Source organism: Salmo salar, chromosome ssa11 (assembly GCF_905237065.1).
Source record: "Salmo salar chromosome ssa11, Ssal_v3.1, whole genome shotgun sequence".
NCBI classification, from domain to species: Eukaryota; Metazoa; Chordata; class Actinopteri; order Salmoniformes; family Salmonidae; genus Salmo; species Salmo salar.
The window spans coordinates 58,683,388-58,691,778 of NC_059452.1; positions in this window are offsets into that span (position 1 = coordinate 58,683,388).

Here is an 8,391-nt window from a genome sequence, read left to right on the forward strand (position 1 = left end):
GCTCTGTCAGAGTGACCATTGGGTTCTTGGTCACCTCCCTGACCAAGGCCCTTCTCCCCATACTCAGTTTGGCCGGGGCGGCCAGCTCTAGGAAGAGTCTTGGTGGTTTCAACTTCTTCCATTTAAGAATGATGGAGGCCACTGATTTCTTGGGGACCTTCAATGCCAATTGTTTTGGTACCCTTCCCAAGATCTGTGCCTCGACACAATCCTGTCTTGGAGCTCCATGGACAATTCCTTTGACCTTATGGCTTGGTTTTTGCTCTACAATTCACTGTCAACTGTGGGACCTTATATAGACAGGTGTATGCCTTCCACATCATGTCCAATCAATTGAATGTACCACAGGTGGACTCCAATCAAGTTGTAGAAACATCTGAAAGATGATCAATGGAAACAGGATGCACCTGAGCTCAATTTAGAGTCTCATAGCAAAGGGTATGAATACTTAAATAAGGTATTTCTTTTTTTAATAAATTAGCAAACATTTCTAAAAAACAGTTTTGTCATTATGGTGTGTTGTGTGTAGATTGATGAGGACAGTGTTTAATTTAATCAATTTTAGAATAAGGCTGTAACTGAACAAAATGTGGAAAAAGTCAAGTGGTCTGAATACTTTCCGAAGGCACTGTAGGTCCTGGATGGCAGGAAGCTTTGACCCAGTGATGTACTGGGCCATACACACTACCCTCTGTAGTGCCATACGATTGGATGCCAAGCAGTTGCTATACCAGGCAGTGATGCAACCGGTCAGGATGCTCTCGATGGTGCAGCTGTAGAAGTTATTGAGGATCTGGGGAACCATACCAAATCTTTTCAGTCTCCTGAGGGAGAAAAGGTGTTGTTGTGCCCTCTTCACGACGGTCTTAGTGTGTTTGGACCATGATAGTTTACTGATGATGTGGACACCAAGGAACTTGAAGCTCTCAACCTGCTCCACTACAGCCCCGTCGATGAGAATAGGAGCGTGCTTGGTGCTCCTTTTCCTGTAGTCCACAATCATCTCCTTTGTCTTGGTTACGTTGAGGGAAAGGTTGTTATTCTGGCACCACTCGGCCAGATCTCTGACCTCCTCCCTATAGGCTGTATCATCATTGTTGGTGATCAGGCCTACCACTGTTGTGTCGTCAGCAAACTTAAATGGTGTTGGAGTCGTGCTTTCCACACAGTCGTGGGTGAACAGGGAGTACAGGTGGGGACTAAGTACACAATCCTGAGGGGCCCCAGTGTTGAGGATCAGCGTGGCAGGGATGTTGTTGCCTGTATTGACGTGGCAGATATGTTGTTGCCTACCCTTACCACATGGGGGGCGGCCCGTCAGGAAGTCCTTGATCCAGTTGCAGAAGGATGTGTTTAGTCCCAGGGTCCTTAGCTTAGTGATGAGCTTTGAGGGCACTATGGTGTTGAACGCTGAGCTGTAGTCAATGAATAGCATTCTCACATACAGTGGCAAGAATAAGTATGTGAACCCTTTGGAATTACCTGTATTTCTGCATAAATTGGTCATGAAATTAAATCTGACCATCTAAGTTACAACAGACACAGTGTGCTAAAACTAATAACACAAAATATTGTGTTTTCTTATCTATATTGAATACATCGTTTAAATATTCACAGTGTAGGTTGGAAAAAGTATGTGAACTCATAGGCTAATGACTTCTCCAAAAAGCTACTTGGAGTCAGGAGTCAGCTAACCTGGAGTCCAATCAATGCGATGAGATTGGAGATGTTGGTTAGAGTTACCCTGCCCTATACAAAACACTCACAAAATTTGAGTTTGCTATTCACAAGAAGCATTGCCTGACGTGAACCATGCCTCGAACAAAAGAGATCTCAGAAGACCCAAGATTAAAAATTGTTGACTTGCATTAAGCTGGAAAGGGTTACAAAAGTATCTCTAAAAGCCTTGATGTTCATCAGTTCACAGTAATATAAATGGAGAAAGTTCAACAAGAATGGTGTTCATGGGAGGACACCACGGAAGAAGCCACTGCTGTCCAAAAAAAACATTGCTGCATGTCTGAAGTTCGCAAAAGAGCACCTGGATGTTCCACTGCGCTGCTGGCAAAATATTCTGTGGACAGATGAAACTAAAGTTGTGTTGAGTTGTTTGGAAGGAACACAACACTATGTGTGGAGAAAAAAGGCACAGCACACCAACATCAAAACCTCATCCCAACTGTAAAGTATGGTGGAGGGAGCGTCATGGTTTGGGTCCGCTTTGCTGCCTCAGGGCCTCGACAGCTTGCTATCGTCGACGGAAATATGAATTCCCAAGTTTATCAAGACATTTTGCAGGAGAATATAAGGCTGTCTGCCAATTGAAGCTCAACAGAAGTTGGGTAATGCAACAGGACAACAACCCAAAACACATTAGTAAATCAACAACAGAATGGCTTCAACAGAAGAAAATATGCCTTCTGGAGTGGCCCAGTCAGAGTCCTGACCTCAACCCGATTGAGATGCAGTGGCATGACCTCAAGAGAGCGGTTCACAGCAGACATCCCAAGAATATTTCTGAACTGAAACAGTTTTGTAAAGAGGAACGGTCCAAAATTCCTCCTGACCGTTGTGCAGGTCTGATCCGCAACTACAGAAAACATTTGGTTGAGGTTATTGCTTCCAAAGGAGGGTCAACCAGTTATTAAATCCAAGGGTTCACATACTTTTCCCACCCTGCACTGTGAATGTTTACACGGTGTGTACAATAAAGACATGAAAACAAATAATTGTTTGTGTTTTATTAGTTTTAGCAGTCTGTGTTTGTCTATTGTTGTGACTTAGATGAAGATCAGATAAAAATTGTATGACCAATTTATGCAGAAATCCAGGTAATTCCAAAAGGGTTCATATACTTTTTCTTGCCACTGTAGATGTTCCTTTTGTCCAGGTGTGAAAGGGCAGTGTGGAGTGCGATTGAGATTGCGTCATCTATGCGAATTGGAATGGGTCTAAGGTTTCAGAGGCTGATGGTGTTGATGTAAGCCATGACCAGCCTTTCAAAGCACTTCATGGCTACAGACGTGAGTGCTACGTGTCGGTAGTCATTTAGACAGGATTTCTTGGGCACAGGGACTATGGTGGTCTGCTTGAAACATGTAGGTATTACAGACTCGGTCAGGGAGAGGTTGAAAATGTCAGTGAAGACACTTGCCAGTTGGTCCGCGCATGCTCTGAGTACACGTCCTGGTAATCCATCTGGCCCCACGGCTTTGTGAATGTTGACCTGTTTAAAATGTCTTAATCACATCTGCTACAGAGAGCGTGATCACACAGTTGTCCGGAACAGCTGGTGGTCTAACACATGCTTCAGTGTTGCTTGACTCGAAGCAAGCATAAAAGGCATTTAGCTCATCTGGTAGGCTCGTGTCACTGGGCAGCTCGCGGCTGGGTTTCCCTTTGTAGTCCGTAATAGGTTTCAGGCCCTGCCACATCCCGAGGAACGTCAGAGTCAGAGTAGTAGGATTCAATAATAGTCCTGTATTGATGCTTTGCCTGTTTGATGGTTTGTCTGAGGGCATAGAGGGATTTCTTATAAGCAACAGGATTAGTGTTCTGCTCCTTGAAAGCGGCAGCTCTAGCCTTTAGCTCGGTGCGGATGTTGCCTGTAATCCATGGTTTCTGGTTGGGATATGTACGTACTATCACTTTGGGGACGACGTTGTCGATGCACTTATTAATGAAGCCGGTGACTGAGGTGGTATACTCCACAATGCCATTGGATGAATCCCGGAACACATTCCAGTCTGTGCAGCAAAACAGTCCTGTAGCATAGCATCCGCCTCATCTGACCACTTCCGTATTGAGCGAGTCACTGGTACTTCCTGCTTTAGTTTTTGCTTGTAAGCAGGAATCAGGAGGATAGAATTATGGTCAGATATGCCAAATGGAGGGCGAGGGAGAGCTTTGTATGCATCTCTGTGTGTGGAGTAAAGGTGGTCTAGTTTGTTTCCCTTTGGTTGCACTTTTAACATGCTGGTAGAAATTAGGTAAAACGGATTTAAGTTTGCCTGCATTAAAGTCCCCGGCCACTAGGAGCGCCGCTTCTGGATGAGCATTTTCTTGTTTGCTTATGGCTTTTCCAGCTTGTTGAGTGCGGTCATCGTGCCAGCATCGGTTTGTGGTGGTAAAAAGATGGCTCTCTTGGTAGATAAACTGTAGACCACACTATCATGATGTACTCTACCTCAGGCGAGCAATATCTCGAGACCTCCCTAATATTAGACATCGCACATCAGCGGTTATTGACCAATAGACACACACCCCAACCCCTCGTCTTACCAGACATAGCTGTTCTGTCCTGCCGATGCACGGAAAACCCAGCACACTGAATATTGTCATCGTTCAGCCACGACTCAGTGAAACAAGATTTTACCGTTTTTAATGTCCCGTTGGTAGGATAGTCTCGAGCGGAGATCATCCAGTTTATTCTCCAGTGATTGCACGTTGGCAAATAGAAAAGATGGTAGAGACAGGTTACCCACTCGGCAACAAATTCTCGCAAGGCACTCCGATCTCCGCCCCCCTGTATTTCAGTCTTCACGCGAATGACGCTCAGTTGGCAGAGCATTGTGTTTGCAACGCCAGGGTTGTTGGTTCGATTCCCACGGGGGACCAGTACGGAAAAAGAATGTATGAAATGTAAGTCGCTCTGGATAAGAGCGTCTGCTAAATGACTAAAATGTAAAAGTAAACAAATCCTTCAAAATGCTTCACAACCAGCTAGTCCACTGGGAATTCTAACATACAGTATTATCAACCGATGTACCAGTATATTAACCTTCCTGGAATTAAAATATTTACAATTAACTGAGTGTATTTGTGTTTAGTGTTCAACCAGTCTTTTACAATCCCTTTATGTTAGAGAGGATGGGTTTTACCTGATCAGGTATCTGACTCAATACAAAGTGTGGTGGGTAACTAGCATTATTTGATCTAGTAATGGGGGTAGATATGGCAGTAGCAGGTCTAGTAATGGGGGAAGATATGGCAGTAGCAGGTCTAGTAATGGGGGGGAGATATGGCAGTAGCAGGTCTAGTAATGGGGGGTAGATATGGCAGTAGCAGGTCTAGTAATGGAGGGTAGATATGGCAGTAGCAGCTCATTATTTGATCTAGTAATGGGGGTAGATATGGCAGTAGCAGCTCATTATTTGATCCAGTAGTGGGGGAAGATATGGCAGTAGCAGGTCTAGTAATGGGGGTAGATATGGCAGTAGCAGCTCATTATTTGATCTAGTAATGGGGGTAGATATGGCAGTAGCAGCTGATTAGTTGATCTAGTAATGGGGTAGATATGGCAGTAGTAGGTCTAGTAATGGGGGTAGATATGGCAGTAGCAGGTCTAGTAATGGGGGAAGATATGGCAGTAGCAGGTCTAGTAATGGGGGGTAGATATGGCAGTAGCAGGTCATTATTTGATCTAGTAATGGGGGTAGATATGGCAGTAGCAGCTCATTATTTGATCTAGTAATGGGGGAAGATATGGCAGTAGCAGCTCATTATTTGATCTAGTAATGGGGGAAGATATGGCAGTAGCAGCTCATTATTTGATCTAGTAATGGGGGAGATATGGCAGTAGCAGCTCATTATTTGATCTAGTAATGGGGGAAGATATGGCAGTAGCAGCTCATTATTTGATCTAGTAATGGGGGAGATATGGCAGTAGCAGGTCTAGTAATGGGGGGTAGATATGGCAGTAGCAGCTCATTATTTGATCTAGTAATGGGGGTAGATATGGCAGTAGTAGCTCATTATTTGATCTAGTAATGGAGGGAAGATATGGCAGTAGAAGGTCTTGTAATGGGGGTAGATATGGCAGTAGCAGGTCTAGTAATGGGGGGTAGATATGGCAGTAGCAGGTCTAGTAATGGGGGGAAGATATGGCAGTAGCAGGTCTAGTAATGGGGTAGATATGGCAGTAGCAGGTCTAGTAATGGGGGTAGATATGGCAGTAGCAGGTCATTATTTGATCTAGTAATGGGGGGAAGATATGGCAGTAGCAGGTCTAGTAATGGGGTAGATATGGCAGTAGTTGGTCTAGTAATGGGGGTAGTTATGGCAGTAGCAGGTCATTATTTGATCTAGTAATGGGGGAAGATATGGCAGTAGGAGCTCATTGTTTGATCTAGTAATGGGGGGTAGATATGGCAGTAGCAGCTCATTATTGGATCTAGTAATGGGGGAAAATATGGCAGTAGCAGCTCATTATTTGATCTAGTAATGGGGGGGGTATGGCAGTAGCAGCTCATTATTTGATCTAGTAATGGGGGTAGATATGGCAGTAGCAGCTCATTATTTGATCTAGTAATGGGGGGTAGATATGGCAGTAGCAGCTCATTATTTGATCTAGTAATGGGGGTAGATATGGCAGTAGCAGCTCATTATTTGATCTAGTAATGGGGGTAGATATGGCAGTAGCTGCTCATTATTTGAGCTAGTAATGGGGGGAAGATATGGCAGTAGCAGGTCTAGTAATGGGGGAAGATATGGCAGTAGCAGGTCTAGTAATGGAGGGTAGATATGGCAGTAGCAGCTCATTATTTGATCTAGTAATGGGGGTAGATATGGCAGTAGCAGCTCATTATTTGATCCAGTAGTGGGGGAAGATATGGCAGTAGCAGGTCTAGTAATGGGGGTAGATATGGCAGTAGCAGCTCATTATTTGATCTAGTAATGGGGGTAGATATGGCAGTAGCAGCTGATTAGTTGATCTAGTAATGGGGTAGATATGGCAGTAGCAGGTCTAGTAATGGGGGTAGATATGGCAGTAGCAGGTCTAGTAATGGGGGGTAGATATGGCAGTAGCAGGTCTAGTAATGGGGGGTAGATATGGCAGTAGCAGGTCTAGTAATGGGGGTAGATATGGAAGTAGCAGGTCTAGTAATGGGGGAAGATATGGCAGTAGCAGGTCTAGTAATGGGGGGTAGATATGGCAGTAGCAGGTCATTATTTGATCTAGTAATGGGGGTAGATATGGCAGTAGCAGCTCATTATTTGATCTAGTAATGGGGGAAGATATGGCAGTAGCAGCTCATTATTTGATCTAGTAATGGGGGAAGATATGGCAGTAGCAGCTCATTATTTGATCTAGTAATGGGGGAGATATGGCAGTAGCAGGTCTAGTAATGGGGGTAGATATGGCAGTAGCAGCTCATTATTTGATCTAGTAATGGGGGAAGATATGGCAGTAGTAGCTCATTATTTGATCTAGTAATGGAGGGAAGATATGGCAGTAGAAGGTCTTGTAATGGGGGTAGATATGGCAGTAGCAGGTCTAGTAATGGGGGTAGATATGGCAGTAGCAGGTCTAGTAATGGGGGAAGATATGGCAGTAGCAGGTCTAGTAATGGGGTAGATATGGCAGTAGCAGGTCTAGTAATGGGGGTAGATATGGCAGTAGCAGGTCATTATTTGATCTAGTAATGGGGGGAAGATATGGCAGTAGCAGGTCTAGTAATGGGGGGAAGATATGGCAGTAGCAGGTCTAGTAATGGGGTAGATATGGCAGTAGCTGGTCTAGTAATGGGGGTAGTTATGGCAGTAGCAGGTCATTATTTGATCTAGTAATGGGGGAAGATATGGCAGTAGCAGCTCATTGTTTGATCTAGTAATGGGGGGTAGATATGGCAGTAGCAGCTCATTATTGGATCTAGTAATGGGGGAAAATATGGCAGTAGCAGCTCATTATTTGATCTAGTAATGGGGGGGGTATGGCAGTAGCAGCTCATTATTTGATCTAGTAATGGGGGTAGATATGGCAGTAGCAGCTCATTATTTGATCTAGTAATGGGGGGTAGATATGGCAGTAGCAGCTCATTATTTGATCTAGTAATGGGGGTAGATATGGCAGTAGCAGCTCATTATTTGATCTAGTAATGGGGGTAGATATGGCAGTAGCTGCTCATTATTTGAGCTAGTAATGGGGGGAAGATATGGCAGTAGCAGGTCTAGTAATGGGGGAAGATATGGCAGTAGCAGGTCTAGTAATGGGGGTAGATATGGCAGTAGCAGGTCTAGTAATGGGGGAAGATATGGCAGTAGCAGGTCATTATTTGATCTAGTAATGGGGGAAGATATGGCAGTAGCAGGTCTAGTAATGGGGGGGGGAGGGGAGATATGGCAGTAGCAGCTCATTATTTGATCTAGTAATGGGGGGAAGATATGGCAGTAGCAGGTCTAGTAATGGGGGGTAGATATGGCAGTAGCAGGTCTAGTAATGGGGGGTAGATATGGCAGTAGCAGGTCATTATTTGATCTAGTAATGGGCGGAAGATATGGCAGTAGCAGGTCTAGTAATGGGGGAAGATATGGCAGTAGCAGGTCTAGTAATGGGGGTAGATATGGCAGTAGCAGCTCATTATTTGATCTAGTAATGGGGGTAGATATGGC